Genomic DNA, 21,742 nt, shown 5'->3' with positions numbered 1-21,742 from the left:
TACATTCATTGGTCAATTCAGGAAAGAAAAGGTGACTTCCTGGGTGCTCCTCATAAACAGTCTTCAAATAGCCCAGGAGAGCTGTTCTCACTACTCACAGCACCCTGGGCCCACGCTCAACAGTGCAGCTGGGCCAAGGATCAGGTACAAAATAAAATTAAAGACGAAAGACTGTAACTTCATCCAAGAATGTATTCCAAAGCCACTATTTTTCTGCATGATAATTTGACAGAAATACTCTAACATATAATGCTTATACATTGCCATGCAGGAGTTTTATAAAGATTTCTTCAGAGGAGGTGGGTCTCATATTTAGTAGAAAGAGAGCTATCATTCTGCGTCTGTTCTGAAAACACTCTGTTTTCAAATAGCAACCACCCCCTACCTATAAGCTGAAAGCTTAAAACGTACTTTCATATTCAACATCGTGTTTAAAAAATATTATCATCTCTCTAGAGGTAATTGGCATTCAAAAATTTTGTTTGTTTATGGTCAAGAACCTGTGTCCTGAAGCAACAAAAGGAAAAATACATAATTTGGATTTGGTCAAAATTTAAAATTTTGTGGTTCAAAAATCCACCATCAAGAAAGTAAAAGGGCAATCCATAGAATGGAAGGAAATATTTGCAAGTCGTATATCTGATAAAGGACTTGTATCTAGAATATATAAAGTCAATAATAAAAAGACCTGTAACCCAATTTAAAAATGGGTAAAGGATAAGAATAGACTTTCCTCCAAAGAAGATAAACAAATGGTAGATAAGCATATGAGTACATGCTCAACATCACCAGGAAAATGCAAAACACAGCCACACCCAGACACCCCTTCCCATCTCGTAAGATGGCTGAAATAACAGCAATTGTTTTCGAGGATGTGGAGAAACTGTATGAAGTACACCGGTGGTGGGAATGTAAAATGGTACTTCTGCTTTGAGAAAGAGTTTGGAAGTACCTCAAAAGATTAAATGTAGAATTACCATATGACTAGCAATTTCACATGTCCACACAAAAACTGAATGTTTGTGGCAATATTATTCATTATAGTCAAAAAGTGGAAACAATCTAAATGTCCATGGACTGAGAATGTGCTATGTGCAGACAAGGACATATCATCTGGCCATGAAAAGGAACAAAGCCCTGACACATGCTACAACACGGATGAACCCAGAGGATATTATATGAAGTGAATGAAGCAAGATGCGAAAGATCCATTTTACATGATTCCACTTACATAAAATATCCAGAATAGGCAAATCTGTGAAGACAGGGAGTAGATTAATGGTTGTCAAAGACTGAGAGGTGGGACGGGGAGAGAAAAGGAGAGTGATTGTTAAGAGGTGTGGGATTTTTTTGAGAGGTGATAAATATATTCCAAAATCTATTGTGATAATGGTCACACAACTCTGTGACCATACTAAAAACCACTGAATTGTACACTTTAAACAGGTGAGGTGTATAGTATGTGGATTATCTCTCAATAAAGCTGTTATTAAAGAAAAGAAAAACTGTGCCCTACCCTACCTAAGGTCAGTTCTTCATTTAACACGTCACTGTACTTATCGCCAGTCTTTATAAAAAAGTGGGGGGGGACAATATATGTCTTAGTCCCATGAGAGAAAACGATTGCTAATGCTTCTGTAAATTCAACTAGAAATATGGCACCCTTTCAGGAAATTTGTGGCAAGAACCATATGAGTAAGCCACTTAGACTATCAAGTATAATTTGGGGTCCACCCCATTCCTTAGGGGTGACGGCTGCGGGTATACCCCATGGAAAAGGTCAATGGCAAATACAGAGGAAGACATTCACAACTGCACTCTTCAGCATCACTGGACCTGCGCTCTTTGTGAGCTGTCCTCTTGAGGGGTGGTCACACACTGAAAAGATGACATTTCTGTGCACGTGGGGGCAAGAGCAACCTTGTCTATTTTATTCATCGTTGTACTTCCTGGCATGGCAGCTCTGTTGAATGAATGAAAGAATGAATGAATGAATGAATGAAAAGTTTATGTATTTGTCTCCCTCCCTCTTATCACCTTTCCATTTATCCTGAAATATAGGACATAACCATTCGGAAAATGAGTTTACTGCATGTTCAAGGAAGAGCCTAGTTTAGCTGTGTGGCAGTATTTTTTAATCTCTCCTAAGGCACAATGGATATTTTAACACAAAACTAGAGATGTATTTGTTACATCATGGGTGTTAATCTCAGTTCACAAACTCGAGTGTGTGAGAAACATGACGTCATTGTTCTGTAGTGAGCTGACATCAATTAAAAGCCCCCATTCTAGAGCGACAGGAGTCCACAGCACCAACTCAAGATCTCCCCATAACTCTGCAGGAGAGAGGACGGATTGACAAGGGCAGGGATGGGGTGGGAGGCACCCTAGGTCGGATGCTTGGACTCACAGTCCAGCTGTGCTGGGTCCTGCTGGGGCACTCTGCTTGGCCCCTGGTCACTGGCTCAAGCAAGGTGCTGCTGCCTGCACTCACAACTGCCATGGTTGTGAACACCCCCCCATCGATCCTCTGGCCACACCATGCAAGCCTCGGGAGCCCAGGAGACATCCCTCTGCCCCAGGACAGACCCGGTCCTCCTGGACACACTGGGCACCATCTTCTGCTCTCACTCCACACTGTAACTCTGCAGCTCCGCCTCTCTCTTCATCAACCCCCCACCCCACCAGCAGCCCAGGGAGTAAGGGGCAGTTCAAAGCCAAGACTTCAGCTTGTTGGCTGCCTGTGCTCCGTTCTGTCTGTCCTTCCCAGAGGGAATGAAGGCAGCGTGGGTCAGGAGTCCAGTGGGGGACAGGAGAGTAACAAAAATGCCAAGGAAAATACTCAATGGCTCAAGTTCTGATGACCCTACTGTAGAATTTCACAAAGCTAAAAAGCATGGTGGGGGCTTTGGTGCAGGCAAGCAAGGGTGAGAGGAAGAGCCTGTGGCTGGTGCACAAAGCGGATCTTCAGTTGCAACCTCCCCGCAGCGCCACTGCAAGCTGGGCTGCGCCAAAGGCAAGTCGGTATGGGGCCAGGCAGACATAGGTAGCCTTTCCCAGAGCTGGGAGGTGCAATGACCTCACACTTTTCATTTTCATACTTTCCATCCTGAGCCTTTCACAGGGTGTCAGAGCAGGTGCTTAGACAGCAGGATTCTGTTTGGAAGGTACTGGGGAGGGGTGGGGGAGGCCTCTGCTCTGCCTTTCCTGGGCATCCCGGCTCTGGAGGCTGCCCTGTGGGGCACACTGCGGGGGAAGGGTCTCAAAACCTTGCCCTGTCATACACAGCTGAACACGCAAGGCCTTCTAATCCAAGCTGGAGAAGGGCGGTGCTGGAAGGGCTGGGGCCAACCAAGATGTCTTCAAATATCCAAAGGCTGTCAGCGAGCCAAAGAAGTGGGAGTTACAGAGGCAGGTTTCATCAAACGAAGAAAGATCTGCACACAAAGAGGTATTTCCAAGGGGCACTCAGCACCCCATCCTTAAGAGGACTCAGCAGTCCCGGCCGGTATGGCAGGACACATACAACAAAGATTTCTGACTAAGTAAAATTTGATCCACATAGTCTCTGAAGTCACAGCCAACTATTAAGAGTCTATGATTTTAGCTTCTGGATCAAGGTTGGATGAGGTTATTGGATATTGAAGCAAATAGGAAACCAAAGAGCCAAATGAGCCATCTATCTTTAAAAATAGATCCACATTTCTAAAAATTCTGATTCTATTTATTAAAAAGTCATTTTCATTTAATTGTTCTAAAAATAAACCTTAAAAATCTATGCTTAGTTCAAAGTGCATAAAACATGCAATCAGCCACATGACACATCCGCCAACCCTCTGAACTCAGGAGTCCACTGCAAGCCGACAGAAACCACTCCGGTCGTTAGTGAGTCAGTCTGGCTGCCTGTCGGAAGGCAGTCGGCTTCAGCGGTCCTTTAGCAGCCTGCTCTTTGCCCTGGCCCAAGTGATAGTGAACATCAATATATATTTGCTGTTAATGACAGTTGTAATAAAAAACATTCACAAACAGTTTAGTCTCAGCAAACATAAATCTGTCTAACACAAGCAGATCTGCAAATTATTAATTTTCTGACAGTAAAATCACAAACTGAGAGATTATATTTAATTTTTAAAAAGCCTTCTTTGTGGAGTATTGTTGACACTACTGTTCAAATCCATCAGATGGGAGAAAAAACAGAATACAGAGCACCTCCAGGGAAACACTAACCCTAAAGATCTATGACTAACCCTGCTCCTTGAGACAGGCTGCGGCAAGAGGCCTCAGCATTTTCGCCTGTTTTTCTGAAATCTAAATATGTAGTTCACTGGCTAATTTGCTGCTACAAAGTGGCCTATTTATCTATACTCTGCTGAGGTAAGTAATCTCAAAAAAATCTAAAATCTGAGTTTAGACTTTGACCTTTCACATCAGCATTCTCTGCCCCTCCCTTCAACTGGCTTTATTTTGGGCACCAGAAGGAAACATGCACTAAAGTAAACCCGCCCTTCATTTCTGCTTGGGGGTGGCATGTGGGAGCTGGAGGAATCTGTGCTATTCATTATTTTAAAAACAGGTGCCGGGGAGGGCAGTGGCACCACTTCAGAAGTGCTGTGGGTGCTGTACCGCCTGGTCTTCCCCAGCCAAGGCAGAGCCAGCTAGAGCTCATCTCAGCCAGGCCTGAGCAAGCCAAGAAGACTAGCTCCACTTTGGCTTTAAAAGAAGAAAAAATGGTTAAAATGGAAAAATACTTTAAAAAATAACTCACATCTTTCTTTACTTTGCGGTTTCACTTGACTGTACTGTCTCAGGTCGTTTTTCCCTCGATGGTAAACTTAGGTAATAGTGGGCTTGGTCCACGCTGGCTCAGCCCTCGGGGCCTTTTCTGAGCCCCCCTTATCTTACCTGACTGCGTACATCACTGTTTATCATTCCAAACGCCAGTGTTAGAACAGCAGCTGATAGCAGGCTCCCTGCACACTACCCCCATTCTTCTCTCAGTAGAGGTGCGAATTTGAGAAGGGGCTGCTATCTGGTGTCCTTATTTAAGTAAGATAAAGGAATTATAAAATGGTGTGTACTCTACTTACAGTCAATATGAGAAATCCCACCTGAGATTAGCCCTTGGAAACTGTAAATTAAATTTTAAAACGTGGTCTGGAAACAGTTGATTACACCTTCCATGAGCCTTGCTATTGGGCCAGGGGAGGGAGAGGATGGGGGTTACTGCTGGAACATTAACTGCCATTCCCGGGTGGGTCGCCCAGGACCTTTCCCTGGTGACTTCCAAGTGACGGAAGCTCACCACGCAGGAGGCGGGCCCAGGCTTACACAGTCAGTCAGTCCCTGCTGTGTGAACAGTGATCCGGGAGGGGACCCCGCCGGATGTGAGGCCTCTGGGGATGGGACAGCCCCCACCCATTGCCTTCATGTGGCCCGCGTGGTTCTGAGCTAGGACTGGTGGTTCATGGCCTCGACTGTCCGGTGCACCCGTGAGCCCCTTGAGGCAGGAACAAGGGAGGCTTTCTCAGTTACTGCTCATGGCCAGAACCCAGTACCATGCCCTGCAAACAGAAGATGCTCAGTAAGTGTGGAGTGAACCAAGGCGTGGATCCCCGCTCACTTCGCTGTCTGCAGGTTCTCACCGAACAAAACCCTCATTAGAACTGAAACCCCGAAGCCCCGGGTGCACAGCTGCGCTCCGCTCCCAGCACGCGGCTGTACGGCAGGGCCACCTGACGAGGCTGGAGGGACGAGAAGGCAGCTGGCCCCGGACTCGCTCCACCGGCATCTGGCGACCACACGCTCTCCTGAAAAGAGCAGCACACAGAGGGCAAGTGAGAGAGTTGGCTAGTCGCGCCCTCGCACACAGAGCTCGGGACACACACGAGCTGCTTCCCGGCGCCTTCCCACTGGACGTGTCTTCCTTTAGGGAGCAAAAAATAAATTTCTCTAGGCTCTGGAATGACTGCAAATAAAATAAAAGCTAGATTGTGCTATGCAGGATGTCAGCTGTTACTGAAAACTCAGCCTCATATGTTCTTGACGAGACATTATCTTGAGGATTTTTATTTAGGAACTAAAAAAAGTCTAGGAAAACATAAGTCGTTAAATATCTTAGAACTCCCAAAGCTTACTCTGAACAAGGTCTCGTGTTACTTCCAACATTCTGAAAGGCTGTAACCCCACCTACACGTGCTCTCAATTAACATTTTATTGAACTTGTGCACAGTGAACGCCTCTATAGATATGACCTGTTTCTAGGATCAAATGAGTTGGTTCTAAAGATCCAGAAGCAAAGCTGGAGAAAGGAAAAACGGGGTCCAGCGAACACCCAGGTCTGTGAACGAAGATAAATGCTTCTCTGCATCTTACCTGGGAATAATTTTTAATGTTCCACCAAAAATAATTAGATATTTTGCTAATTTTTGATATTTTAAAAATTATCCCACAATTTAATCTACTCTTGCTGCTTTACTATAATTTTTCCAATGACCAGAAATATTTACGTATGTCTCAAATGTATACACAGATCATCTTTTAAGTAAGATGAATTGTCGATGTGATATTATTTCAATAAAATTAATTCACATCTTATATTTTTTATATTTAGAATTATAAATGGGGTATACTCCCAAAACAGTAACGCTAATCAATTACCGCTGGGTATGAAAATGATATCAAGGAACTGTATAAAAGTAAATAAAAGAGTCGAGGTATGGACAATATTTCTCTTCTCATTGGATGTGACTCCATAACTGTCCCAGGTGAGAAGAGCCCAAGTTTGCCTACCTTTCCCCTCTGCTCTCATTAAAAAAACAAAATACCTCCAAAAAAGGCACTTGCACAAAGCCCTTTGCAGTTTTTAATACGATTTTAGAACAATTGCGCTCATGATCCTACTGGCAAAATCCCATTTTAACATATCCCAAGGGACTGTCCAAATTATTTCGTGGTACTGGAACATTCCAGTTGGCTTAAGTATCACTTTAGTAAGCAGACACTTAGCTGAAGTGACGACTTGATGATAGAGAGGGAAGTGCCAAGTCACCAGCTGTAAGGAGACGTGATCTGCAGGCAGACCTCAGCTGGTGGCCAGACCTCAGCTGGTGGCGCGCGGTGACTGGAGTCCCTCGCACCAGAGGCCCGCTTGCTAGTTTCACCACGTGGCACTCTTTCCGCGAGGCGGCTCCTCCTAACAGCACAGCCAAGCGCCAGGAGCTCGCTTTCCTGATGCAGGAATAAGGCGGCACAGGGCGCGGTGGGCTCCAGGTGCGAACTCTCTTCCCGCTGCCCCGGGAGACGTCCGGGTCCTTGCTTCTCTTCAGACGACCCCCGCGGTGGCCCTGGACCCTCAGGGCGCTGTGCCCCAGTGGTCACAGTGGGCACTGCCTTCTCTCCTGAACCCCCAGATTACCCACGCACAGGACCTGCGAGGCTGTGACGGTCTTGGGGGAGGCAAACACAGAGGGGAGAGTTGCAGGGCCAGTGCGGCGCCGGGCTCCCGGGAGCGGCGCAGAGGTGTGGGCCACGCTCGGGTCACGCTCGGGCCACGCTCGGGTCACGCTCGGGTCACGCTCGGGTCACGCTCGGGTCACGCTCGGGTGAAGGGCCGCAGAGCGCCACAGCTGGGTGGGAGGAAGGGGCGTGTCCGGGGGCGCTGGCCCGGCCACTCCCAGCCTCGTCCTCGGTTACTTTGCTGTGTGTTCACCCGAGTGCGCGCCCTTCTCAAGTCCATGTGCAGACCGGGACCCCAGAGACTGCCCTGGAGCGAGCTTGGCTCCAGGCAACGGGACTCGCAGCGTCTTCCCTTCCGTCCTGTCGACCCCGCTAGCTCTGCCTCTTCTTCCTTCAGCTGGATTCCCAGGTTGTGTCACACAGAGCAGCAGCCACACGTGTGAATATATGACTCTGTGTCTCACACATACACAGCCAGACTCTGGTTAAAATATTTGGAAAATGCCACTTACCCTGGGAGTCGCAAGGCACATTAACATAGAATCCTGTTAAAGCCTTCCCCTAGTCGCACATTAAAGAACGTGTTCATTTACTTCAACCCCACATCCCCCCAGTGAATTTTCCGTAGAAACTTTTTCGGTGGAGTATCTAATCTCAGGCCATCTGTGTCGCGTGGAGTACTACAGCCTGGGCATCGCTGATGTGACCACGCCCCTCGTCTACTGCCTAAACTACGAGGCAATCCTGCACTGTGGGACTTAAGCCAGGGGAGACAGGCGGCAGGGAGCCCTGTGGCACCTGCACCCCTGCCCTCTCAAAGCCAACAGCACTCTGGGATGCACCCCCACGCCACCCTCCCATGCCTGCATCCCCATGGGCTGGCTCTGCCTTCACCCCAAGACCAATCTGCACAGACTGAAGAGCCCAAGGTTTTTCAAAAGAACGCACTTGCCTGGAAGTACTGGTGGGCTGTATAACATGCCTGAGATTCCAGAGCAGCCAGAGCAAGAGGGTCTGCCTGCTACGCCCACGCCCACCACCAACAAATTCCACATCAGCCTATCTCCATGTCTCCTCTTTTCCGCTTCATGTGTAGCAGTTCATCTCTGCCCTGGCTTCTGTCCCCAGTCATGTGTGCTAAAACCTACGTCCTCTCTCACCAACTGTCCCCACCCTTAGAAGACAATTAAGAGACCACACTTTGTCCTTGAGCATGGCCTTAGGAGTCATACCCTCAACTTACTGAAAACTTCTTCCAGACAAATTCAGTGCTCTCCCCAAGGGGTATTGGCAGGCCTCCGTGTCACAGGGTTCTTGTCCACAGGGGGACTCGGATTTTACTTAGTAAACAAGCCTTCTGGTTGTTTTCCTGTACCCGCTCTCCCCTCCTCTCAGACTGATAGAATTTTGGGTTGGGCACAAGCCACCTGCCTAAAAGGCTACTTATCCAAACCCCCCCACGTTGCTAGACTGAGTTCTGGCTAGTGAGATGAGAGGGAAAGTGGTGTTCACACACCAGGTTGAACCCTTGCAGGCAGGGGAGGTGCCTCCCCGCTCCCTGCTCCCACCCCACGTCTACTGGAATGGAGACATACTGCCAGGGGCTTATAGCAGCATCCTGTATCTCCAAATGGAAGCTGTGTGCTGAGGATGGGAAGGCTTGGAGTAGAGACAAGAGGAGCTAGAAACTGGGCCTCTCCAGAACACATGCTGCACAGAGAGAATGGTTCTAGAAGAGAACCCTTCCTGGGAATTGAGTCTGAGCAGAGCACGGCTCATCCTCTGATTCACATTTACAAAATGAGGACTGAGTGAGAACATTATAACTTGCTAGGCACTGTGCAAATGTCAGTTCTTTTTGCAGTTTGGAGGATGCCATAGTTTTTGTTGTTCAATTGCCTTAATATTCTGGTTTAGAGGGGAAAAAGAGTTGCAAAAGATCAGCTGCACCTGTGATAAAAGCTGCACTCCACAGGACTACAGGACCACCCTAGAAGTTTCTTAACTCATGAGCTTGCCACACACTGACTATTGGGGAAAGTGCCAAGATTAAGCAAATGCGTCCCCATGGAGGAGAACGTTTCCAATTCGCATCAGCCTAATCTCTAAGAGGCTCAGGCAGAGAAGTCTGCCTGGGGTGTGAGCTCCACAACAGCAGGGGCTTTTGTCTGTTTTAAACAGTTCTGTAACCTCAGCACCTACAACAGTCCTGGGCACATAGTAGGTGTTGAGTAACTATTTGTGTAATGGATGGATGGATGGATGGATGGATGGATGGATGGATGGATGGGAGGATGAGAAGATGGGAGGATGGATGGATGGACGGGAGGATGAGTGGATGTATTAATAGATGGATGGAGCATGGATGGATGGATGGATGGCAGTCATGAAGGCAGGACTCTCCAATGAGCTGGCCCTCTTACACGTACATTTCATAGTCTGCATCACTTAATCTCCAAGCATGTTAAATTTTGAGGTTTAGGCTTTGCTATCACAATCAGTACATTTTTATTTCTCTCATCTGAAGAGACCACCCTAAGAACAAAAGCAACAGTGCAACAAGCCTAAATATCCAGCCATATATTTAAGGTGATGGACCTACGAAGGCTAGAATACACTTAAAGTAGGATTTATACATTTGTTTGCAGTATTATCATCTTTTGCATAAGACTCCTATCAGCATTTTCACTTGTGGAAATATGCAATTTTTTTTTTTTTTTGAATATGAGAGGAAAAATGCTACAACTGAATTTCTTCTTCCACAAGACTAGCAACTTCCAGTTTTCAACCCCATGCTACACTGCAGCTGAAAGGTTTTTGAAGCTTGTGATTCTAAGTGGCCATGAACATCTTTGATTTTCAGTCTTTGAGCACTAAAGTTTACTACAACACCTTCTGTTTTCCAAAGAGAGTAGGAAAATAGACACCTACTACTCAACATGCAAGGCTGTGATGGAAGCTGGTCGCATGCTGTCCACAGGCACCCTGGATGCCTGGCTGGTGGTGTCATGCATGATGGGTGGTTAGTGCCCTCAGGGAGGTGCCTCACTAACTCCTACATCAGCGAGCAGACTCCTATGGCCTTGGGATCTATTGCTTGACTGAGCAGTCAAACTACCCTTGAAAAGAATTCCTATTACTGTTCCATAGAGTAGACTCTACCTCATCTTTCACCCTGAAAAACCTTCCAATTTGGAAACCGAAAGGACCCTGGTTCAGTTCTCCTCTTTGTAAAGAACACATGATGTAGATTCAGAAGGCTTCATGTATACACAAGCCTGAAATTTATGTGCTGTATGGTTTTCTATAAGTCAATGCTATGGTTTGAATGTGGCCCTCAAAAGTCCATGTGATGGAACTTGGTCCCCAATGCAGCATTGTTGAGAGGTGGGAATATGGGGAGATGACTGGATCTTGAGGGCTTTTCCTTCATGAATGGATTAATTAATCCATTTGTAGATTAATGGGTTATCAAGGGAACACATTAGTTATCATGAGAGTGGGTCTGTTATACAAGCCGGTTCGGTGGTCTCTCGTGACCCCCTCACCATGTGATGCCCAAGCCCCAGGACTCTGCAAAGTCCCCACCAGCAAAGAAGGCCCTCGCCAGATGCAGCCCCTAGACCCTGAACTTCCCAGCCTCCAGAACTATAAATACTAAATTTCTTTTCTTTATAAATTAATTACCTGGTCTCAGGTATTCAGTTATAGCAACAGAAAAGAGACTAAGGCACTTACTTTCTCCGTATTTTCCTCATCTGAACATGGAAGATTAATCTTAGTAATATGGTGCTGTGTGTTTTGTGCACAAAGACTCTTTGTGCCCATAAACTCTTCCCTTCCCGGCTCTTTTCATCACAAAATTCTTAACTTTTAGAGGAGATTATGTTAGGGAGTGGGAACGAGGCAGAAACAGAGAGGAAAAGTGGGCAGGCCCCTGAGTAGGGAAGGACGGGGAGACCTCCAGACCCTGCAGCAGTGGGCCCCCGGAGGTGGCAAGGCCTCAGTGGAACATAGCAGGATGATGGCGGGACCCCCAACCCTGCGGACCCAAGCAAGGCTTCCTGAGCCCACATGTGGCAGGGAAGCAACACAAACACAGGCTTTCAAGAGACCAGGCTGAAGGGGACAGTGGACGTTTCAGCAGCCACTATGAAGTGCAAAGGCTGGAGAAAATTCTCCACAGGTCTGGTGCACATGAGACCCCTGGGAATCTAGGACTTTCTCTTGAGTCCCAGAGGGACACCCCAATAATGACTGAGGAAGAACTCCCAGTTGATGCTATAGAACAGGGAATGAGTGAAACCAAATCCTATGGAAGTGGGAAACAATGGAGTAGGACATTCTGCAGACTGAGAACTTTCGAGGAACAGTATTCACGTGTGCCACCTGGGTCAACACACTGATTCCACAGGCCTGTCAGGAGATAGCCAAGTGGAAGAGAGCTACAAGATGTAAAACATCATGCAAACGTCATGCCATGTTTGATGTGAAGACAGTTCAGCAGACATGGACAGCAGTCTCTATCACGGGGAGGAGGACGCTGACTGGCCCAAGGACATAACCTTTCCCATTTTTCTCCCGGATGGTTTTAAGATGAAACACACTTTACAACAAAGTAGGAAAGTTAGAGGCCACTTGGCAATTTATCATTTAATCATCTCTACTCAAGGGAAAAAAATATCTCAAACAAAAATCAAGTAAAGTATGAAGTTTTTAATTCAAAGGAGCAAAAACTTTCTGTTCTGCATTACAGGATTATGCTGTAAGAAGAAAACTGGCATAAGTCTAAAAAGTTTCACTGCCTGCTGGCCTGCCTTATTACAGGGATACAGCTAACGGGCACCTGCTCATCTTACAACCAAATTTCTCCACATAAAGTGATACCAGCAACTACTCACAGGAAATAAGAAATTGGATCCAAAACATTTGAAGTGTTTTTATTGGATGGTGGGCAGGTAGGAGGGGCAGTTGATGGAACGTGTGTGAGCATGCACGTGTGTATGTGTGCGTGTGCATGTGTGTGTACATGCTAAGGAGTTCCTTCGTAGATAACAGTTTAGCTTTGGCTTAAAATAAATATGAATATAGAGATAGATAGATTATCAGGAAGTGTTCACACTTAGAAAACTCTGAGAATCTAGTGCCACAGGCTTTTTCTGAGGGAATTTGTGTCCAAAATGGTCATGTCAAACACGTTTTCTGTAGCAGTGCTTCCCACATGCAGACCGCCCACCCATGTGACTTTAATGGTCTGGGCAGAGTTCTTTACTGCTCTGTCTCAAAACACATACATGATTCCTTACAGATGACAGATCTACAGCAGTGAAAACCAGTGATTGCACCTGGCAAAGAGCCCAGAAGCCACATTTGCCACAGAAGATCTCCATGTGGCTCACCTTTCTTTATCCTTCAAAAGAGCACACACTTGAACATGCCTCCCCAGAGCACTGGAGAGAAGCATAGCCACACGGCCCTCAACGAAGTTGGAGGCAGAGCTGAAGCCAGACTTGGGTCCAGCTTTCCTCTGTCAGAACCAGACTTGCTGAGAGGCCCTGAGAGCTACCAGGCCTGCACGCCCCACAAGGCACCCATGCTTGAACAGGTAGGTGCCTCCGTGGGACACCCCCAGCCCAGGCCAGTGTGCACCACCCAGAAAGGGCCCCCAGAGAGGCCCTAAAGCCACCAGACCCAAAAGGCCCCAAGCCACCTGTGTTGGATCAGGTAGGCAGCACTGCAGGACTCGAGGCCTGTCCCTGCAGCCTAGAGAGGCCCGAGCCTCCTGCCCACGGGCACCAAGGCAGCCTGCCAAATTGGAAGTCCCAGCAGGATCCTAGTCAGACATTAGGGCCGAACAAATGGACTGTGAAATCCCCTGCCACAATGACTAAACACCAAAGGAAAGATACCAGAAATATGAAAAGTCAAGAAAGTACACTGCCAAAGGGTAATAACAACTCTCAAGCTCTAGATCCTATAGAACAGGAAGTCCTTGAAATGACTGACAAGGCATTTTGAGCAATAATTCTGAGAAAACTAAATGAAATACAAGAAAACTCAATTAGACAACACAATGAAATGAGAAAAGGTACACAGGACCTGAAAGAAGAAATGTACAAAGAAATCAATGCCCTGAAAAAGAATGTAGCAGAACTTGCAGAGCTGAAGAATCCATTCAACGAAATAAAAAACACAACAGAGTTTAACCAGCAGGCTAGAACAAGCAGAAGAGAGAATTTCTGACCTTAAAGATGGGCTGTTTGAAATAACACAGGCAGACAAAAAAAAAAAAAAAAGAATTAAAAACATTGAAGAAAATCTGAGAGATAAAAGACAACCTTAAGCACTCAAATATCCAAATCATGGGTATTCCAGAACGAGAGGAAAAAGGAATGGCATTGAAAATATATTCAATGAAATAATGGCAGAAAAACTTCCCAGGTATAGGGAAGGACACGGATTTTCAGATTCAGGAGGCTCCAAGATCCCCAAACATATTCAACCCAAAATGCTTCTCTCCAAGACATGTTATAGTCAAATTGGCAAAACTCAAAGACAAAGAGAGAATCTTAAAAGCTGCAAGAGAGAAGCGTCCAGTCACCTATAAGGGAGCCCCAATCAGACTAACATCAGACTTTTCATCACAAACCCTAAAAGCCAGAAAAGAATGGGATGATATATTCAAAATACTAAAAGACAAGATTGCCAGCCAACAATACTTTACCCAGCAAGGCTATCCTTCCAAAATGAAGGGCAAATAGTATATTTCTCAGACAAACAAAAACTTCAGGAGTTCTCTACCACATGGCCAGCCTTACAAGAAATTCTCAAGGGAGTACTGGGTTTGATAACTGAAAAATAACTACCACTGCCATAAATAATCAAGAAAAAACAAAACCCACTAGTAAAATAAAAATGCTAACAATAAAGAGGAGAAAAAGTTTATCTACCACCCCAAGAAACCAACAAATACCAAAGACAAACAGTAAATCAGAAAGAAAGGAACAACAACAACAACAACAAAATCAATAAAATGCTAGGAGTAAATCAACACTTTTCAATAACAACTCTTAATGTAAAAGGATTAAACTCCCCACTCAAAAGACACGGACTGACTGACTGGACTAAAAAGGTGGACCAAACTATATGCTGCCTTCAAGAGACTCACATCATCTGTAAAGACACACACAGACTAAGAGTGAAAGGATGGAGAAAGATACACCATGCAAATAGAAATGAAAAATGAGCCAGAGTGGCTATTCTTATATCTGATAAAATAGACTTTAAACCAACAGCCATAAAAAGAGATAAAGAAGACTATACTATATAATGTTAAAAGGATTTATCCATCAAGACAAAACAATCATAAATATATACATACCCAACATTCGAGCAGCCAGATTTATAAAACAAACACTATTAGACCTAAAGAATGAGATGGACATGAATACCATAATAGGAGGGGACCTGAACAGCCCACTCTCAATATTGGACAGATCATTTAAGCAAAGAATCAGCAGAGAAACACAACATCTAAACAACACTTAAGACCAATTGGACTTCGCAGATATCTATAGAACATTCCATCCAACAATTTCAGAATATTCATTCTTCTCATCAGCACATGGAACATCCTCCAGGATAGATCACATGTTAGGGCACAAATCAAGTCTCAACAAATTCAAAAAAACCAGAATTATTCCTTGTATTTTTTCAGATAATAATGGATTAAAATTAGAAATCAATAACAAATGAAACTATGGAAACTATACAAACACATGGAAATTAAACAGCATTCTACTTAATGACATATGGGCCCAAGAAGAAATTAAACAGGAAATCAAAAAATTTATTGAAACTAATGAAAATAATGATATGTCATACCAAAACCTGTGGGATACTGCAAAAGCAGTATTAAGGGGGAAATTCATCGCATTAAATGCTTACTTCAGAAGAATGGAAAGATGGCAAATGAACAACCTAACACTTCATCTTAAAGAACTAGAAAAACAAGAACAATCCAAACCCAAAGCTAGGAGATTGGAAGAAATAATTAAGATCAGAGCAGAACTTAATGAAATAGAAACCCCAAAAATGATACAAAAGATCGATGAATCAAAAAGTTGGTTTTTTGAAAAGGTTAATAAAACTGACAAACCATTAGCAAGGCTAACTAAAAACAGAAGAGAGAATACCCAAATAACAAAAATCAGAAATGAAAAAGGTGATATTATAACTGATACTTCAGAAACACAAGGAATCATTAGAGACTACTATACACAACTATATGCCAACAAATTTGAATATCTGGAGGAAATGGATAAATTTCTGGACACACACAAACTACCAAAACTGAGCCAAGAAGATGTAGAAAATCTGAACAGACCGATAACAATAAAAGAGATTGAAGCTGTTATCAGAAGGCTCCCAACAAAGAAAAGCCCAGGACCACAAGGGTTCACTGCAGAATTCTACCAAACCTTCGGAATTAATACCAATTCTCTATAAACTATTCCAAAAGACTGAAACAGAGGCAATTCTCCCAAAATCATTCTATGAAGCAAACATCACACTGATACCAAAACCAGACAAAGATATAACAAAAAAAGAAAACTACAGGCCAATATCCTTGATGAATATAGATGCAAAAATCCTCAATAAAATACTAGCTAACAGAATACAGCAACACATACACAAAATTATATACCATGATCAAGTGGGATTCATCCCAGGGATGCAAGGTTGGTTCAACATACACAAATCAATAAACGTGATATGCCACATCAATAAAATCAAAGACAAAGACCATATAGTCATCTCTATAGATGCTGAAAAAGCATTTGACCAAATTCAACATTTGTTCATGATAAAGACTCTACAAGTTAGGTATAGATGGAAAGTATCTCAACATAATTAAAGCCATATATGATAAGCCCACTGCCAATACCATCCTGAAAGGGAATAGGAACTAGACAAGGACGCCCAGTCTCACCACTCCTATTCAACATAGTGTTGGAAGGACTAGCCAGAGCAATCAGAGAAGAGAAGGAAATAAAGGGCATCCAGATTGGAAAAGATAAAGTCAAACTGTCCCTATTTGCAGATGACATGATCCTATATCTCAAACAGCCTAAAGCCTCTACCAAAAAACTCTTAGAGTTGATAAATGATTTCAGCAAAGTTGCAGGATACAAAATCAACACACAAAAATCAGTAGCATTTCTATACTCCCACAGGGAACACGCAGAAAAATAAATCAAGAAAGCTAGCCCATTTACAATAGCCACCAAAAAATGTAATAGTTAGGAATAAAGTTAACCAAGGATGTGAAAAATCTCTATCAAAAAACTTCTAGAGCTCGTTAGTAACTTCAGTAACATTGCAGGATACAATATAAATGCCCCCTAATCAGTTGCATTTATATACTCAAATAATGAACTAACAGAAAGAGAAACAAAGAAAGTAAGCCCATTTACCATTATCATGAAAAAAATAAAATACCTAGGGATCAATTTAACCAAGGAGGTGACAGACCTCTACAGTGAGAACTACAAACCACTGTTGAGAGAAATTAAAAAGGGCACAAGAAGATGGAAAGATATCCCAGGCTCTTGGATTGTAAGAATTAACATTGTGAAAATGTCCATATTACCCAAAGTGATCTACAAATTCAATGCAATCCCCATCAAAATACCAATGACATTTTTCTCTGAATTGGAAAAAACTATCCTAACATTTATATGGAATAACAAAAGACCATGAATAGCCAAAGCAATTCTGAGCAATAAAAATAAAGCTGGAGGTGTAACTCTATCTGACTTTAAACTATACTACAGCTCTCTGCTCTCTCTGCTTCCACCATCTTGCAATGTGAGATCTCTGAGTCACTGTTGCCACCACCAGATGGCCTTGGGACTTCCCAGCCTCAGAAACTTGCTTTTTCGAGAGTAAGAAAAAGACTGAATATGGCAGTTGCATGGTGAGGACTGCTCTGAATGTCTACAGCCCTGGATATCCTGCTTGGCTAAGATTACTGGTTGAAAGTGTGAGAACCCTGGATCACTGTTGCCACCACCAGATGGACTTTGGTTCCTAGCCTCAGTAACTCCTCTGCAACAGAGAGCAGCGGAGGAGCTGGCAGCGGCGGCAGCGGCGTAAGCGGCACCGGCGGTAGTGGCGCCAGCGGCAGCAGTGGGGGAAGTGGCACCAGTGGTAGCGGCAGCAGCGGCAAGAGCAGGGGATGTGGCAGCAGTGGAGCCAGCGGCAGCGGAGCCGATGGCAGCGGTGCCGGCAGCAGCGGCGTGAGCAGTGGCAGCGGCAGCAGTGGGGGAAGCGGCAGTGGCAGGAGTGATACCCTGGAGCAGGGGACCTGAACACCCCACTGTCAATATTGGACAGATCATCTAGGCAAAGAATCAGCAGAGAAACACAAGATCTAAACAATACTCTAGACCAATTGAACATGGCAGATATCTACAGAACATTCCATCCAACAACCTCAGAATATTCATTCTTCTCATCAGCACATGTATCATTCTCCAGGATAGATCACATATTAGGTCACAAATCAAGTCTCAACAAATTCAAAAAATTGGAATTATCCCATGTATTTTCTCAGACCATAATGGATTAAAACTAGAAATCAATAACAAATGAAATTCTGGAAACTATACAAACACATGGAAATTAAACAGCATTCTTCTTAATGACATATGGGTCCAAGAAGAAATCAAGCAGGAAATCAAAAAATTTATTGAAACTAATGAAAATAATGATACATCATACCAAAACCTGTGGGATACTGCAAAAGCAGTGTAAAGGGGGAAATTTATTGCATTAAATGCTCACCTCAGAAAAATGGACAGATGGCAAGTGAACAACCTAACACTTCACCTTAAAGATCTAGAAAAACAAGAACAATCCAAACCTAAAGTTAGCAGACAGAAAGAAATCATTAAGATCAGAGCAGAACTTAATGAACTTCAAACCCAAAAAACCGTACAAAACATCAATGAATCAAAAAGTTGGTTTTTTGAAAAGATAAATAAAATTGACAAACTATTAGCATGGCTAACAAAAAAAAGAAGAGAGAAGATTCAAATAACAAAAATTAGAAATGAAAAAGGTGATATTACAACTGATTCATCCGAAATAAAAGGAATGATTCGAGACTACTAAAAACAACTATACGCCAACAAGATTGAAAATCTGGAGGAAATGGATAAATTTCTGGACACACACAAGCTCCCAAAACGGAGCCATGAAGATGTAGAAAATCTAAACAGACCAATAACAGTAAAGGAGACTGAAGCTATTATCCAGAAAGCTCCCAACAAAGAAAAGCCCCGGACCAGATGGATTCACAGCAGAATTTTACCAAACATTCAAAGAGGAATTGACACCGATTCTTTACAAACTATTCCAAAAGATTGAAAGAGACGTAAATCTCCCAAACACATTCTATGAAGCAAACATCATCCTGATACCAAAACCAGGTAAAGATATAACCAAAAAAAGAAAACTACAGGCCGATATCTTTGATGAATATAGATGCAAAAATCCTCACTAAAATACTAGCAAACAGAATACAGCAACACATACATAAAATTATTCACCACGATCAAGTGGGATTTATCCCAGGGATGCAAGTTTGGTTCAACATACGCAAATCAATAAATGTGATACACCATACTAATAAACTCAAACACAAGGACCATATGATCATCTCTATAGATGCTGAAAAAGCATTTGATAAAATTCAACATTCATTCATGACAAAGACCCTCTATAAGTTAGGTATAGACGGAAAGTATCTCAACATAATCAAAGCCATTTATGATAAACCCACTGCCAATATCATCCTGATTGGGGAAAAGCTGAAAGCTTTTCCTTTAAGAACAGGAACTAGACAAGGATGACCACTCTCACCACTCCTATTCAACATAGCATTGGACGTACTAGCCAGAGCAATCAGAGAAGAGAAGGAAATAAAAGGCATCCAGATTGGAAAAGATGAAGTCAAAATGTCCCTGTTTGCAGACGACATGATCCTATATATCAAACAGCCTAAAGCCTCTACAAAAAAACTCTTGGAGGTGATAAATGATTTCAGCACAGTAGCAGGATACAAAATCAACACACAAAAATCAGTAGCATTTCTATTCTCCAATAGTGAACATGAAGAATGAGAAATCAAGAAAGCCTACCCATTTACAATAGCCACCAAAAAAATAAAATACTTAGGAATTGAGTTAACCAAGGATGTGAAAAATCTTTATAATGAGAACTACAAACCACTGCTGAGAGAAATTAGAGAGGATACAAGAAGATGGAAAGATATCCCATGCTCTTGGATTGGAAGAATCAACATAGTGAAAATGTCCTTACTACCCAAAGTGATATACAAATTCAATGCAATCCCCATCAAAATTCCAATGACATTTTTCTCAGAAATGGAAAGAACTATCCGGACATTTATATGGAATAACAAAAGACCACACATAGCCAAAGCAATGCTGAGCAAAAAAAATAAAGCTGGAGGCATAACACTACTGGACTTTAAACTATACTACAAAGCTATAATAACCAAAACAGCATGGTACTGGCATAAAAACAGACACACTGATCAGTGGAATAGAATAGAGAATCCAGAAATCTACCCACACACCTACAGCCATCTGATCTTTGACAAAGGCACCAAGCCTATACACTGGGGAAGAGACTGCCTCTTTAGCAAATGGTGCTGGGAGAACTGAATATCAATATGCAGGAGAATGAAACTAGACCCATACATTTCACCATACACTAAACTCAACTCAAAATGGATTAAAGAATTAAATATACACCCTGAAACAATAAAACTTCTTAAAGAAAACATAGGAGAAACACTTCAGGAAATAGGAATGGACAGAGACTTCATGAATGCGACCCTAAAAGCATGGGAAACCAAATGAAAAATAAACAAATGGGATTATATCAAACTAAAGAGCTTCTGCACAGCAAAAGAAACAATTAACAGAGTTAAAAGGCAATGAACAGAGTGGGAGAAAATATTTGCAAAATATACATCTGACAAAGGATTAATATCCAGAATATACAAGGAACTCAAACCACTTTACAGGAAAAAAACAAGTACCCAATTAAAAAATGGGCAAAGGAGCTGAATAGGCATTTCTCAAAGGAAGATATATGAATGGCCAACAGACACATGAAAAAATGCTCAGCATCTTTCAGCATTTGGGAAATGCAAATCAAAACCACTCTGAGATACCATCTCACTCCAGTTAGAATGTCTAATATCCAAAAGACTGTGAATGATAAATGTTGACAAGGTTGCAGAGAAAAATGAATCCTCCTACACTGTGGTACTGCAAAATGGTGCAGCCTTTATGGAATATGGTTTGGAAGTTCCTCAAACACTTACAGATAGATCTACCATATGACCCAGCTATTCCACTGCTAGGAATATACCAAGAGGAATGGAAATCATCATATTGAAGGCATACCTGTATGCCAATGTTTACTGCAGCACTATTTGCAATAGCCAAGAGTTGGAACCAGCTCAAATGTCCATCATCAGATGAGTGGATATGGAAACTGTGGTATATCTACACAATGGAATACTACTCTACCATAAAAAAGAATGAATTACTGCCATTCACAACAACATGGATGGACTTAGAAAAAATTATATTAAGTGAAAAAGTCAGGCACAGAAAGAGAAATACCACATGTTCTCACTTATTTGTGGGAGCTAAAAATAGATAAATAAATACACAAACAAATGGCGGGGCAGGGAAGAAGACACAACAATCACAATTTTTTGAACTTGTTAAGACAAGCAAACAGATATAATATTGATGGGGGAGAGGGGAGGGAGGATTCAGTAAAGGGGTATGAAAATCAACTGTATTGTATATTGATAAAATAAAATGAAAATAAAAAATAAGAAAAACCAGACTTGCTCAACATGTTCTTCTGATAGATACAGAAATTGCTTCCTTTCTGTACTGCCTTATTTAATAAATCTCCTTCCCAGACAGGGGTACAATTTGGCCTCAAAATCAGAAAACAGAAACTCTCCACTGGAAGGTGATAGCCAAGCTGTGTTCACCAAACAGTGCATTTTCTACAAGAAACAGAGCTCTTTCTTCCTCATTCGACAGGACAGAATGACATTCTGAAAGAGGGGAGGTCAGAGGGCAAATATGCAATTAACTTAAGAAAAGGAGGATGACTGAAATTTCCCATAGGATTTTCAATGCAGCCACAAAAAGATAGGGATGGA

This window comes from Cynocephalus volans, chromosome 5 (genome assembly GCF_027409185.1).
Source record: "Cynocephalus volans isolate mCynVol1 chromosome 5, mCynVol1.pri, whole genome shotgun sequence".
NCBI lineage: Eukaryota > Metazoa > Chordata > Mammalia > Dermoptera > Cynocephalidae > Cynocephalus > Cynocephalus volans.
The sequence above is the reverse complement of the archived record's forward strand: the minus strand, read 5'-3'. Positions refer to the sequence as shown.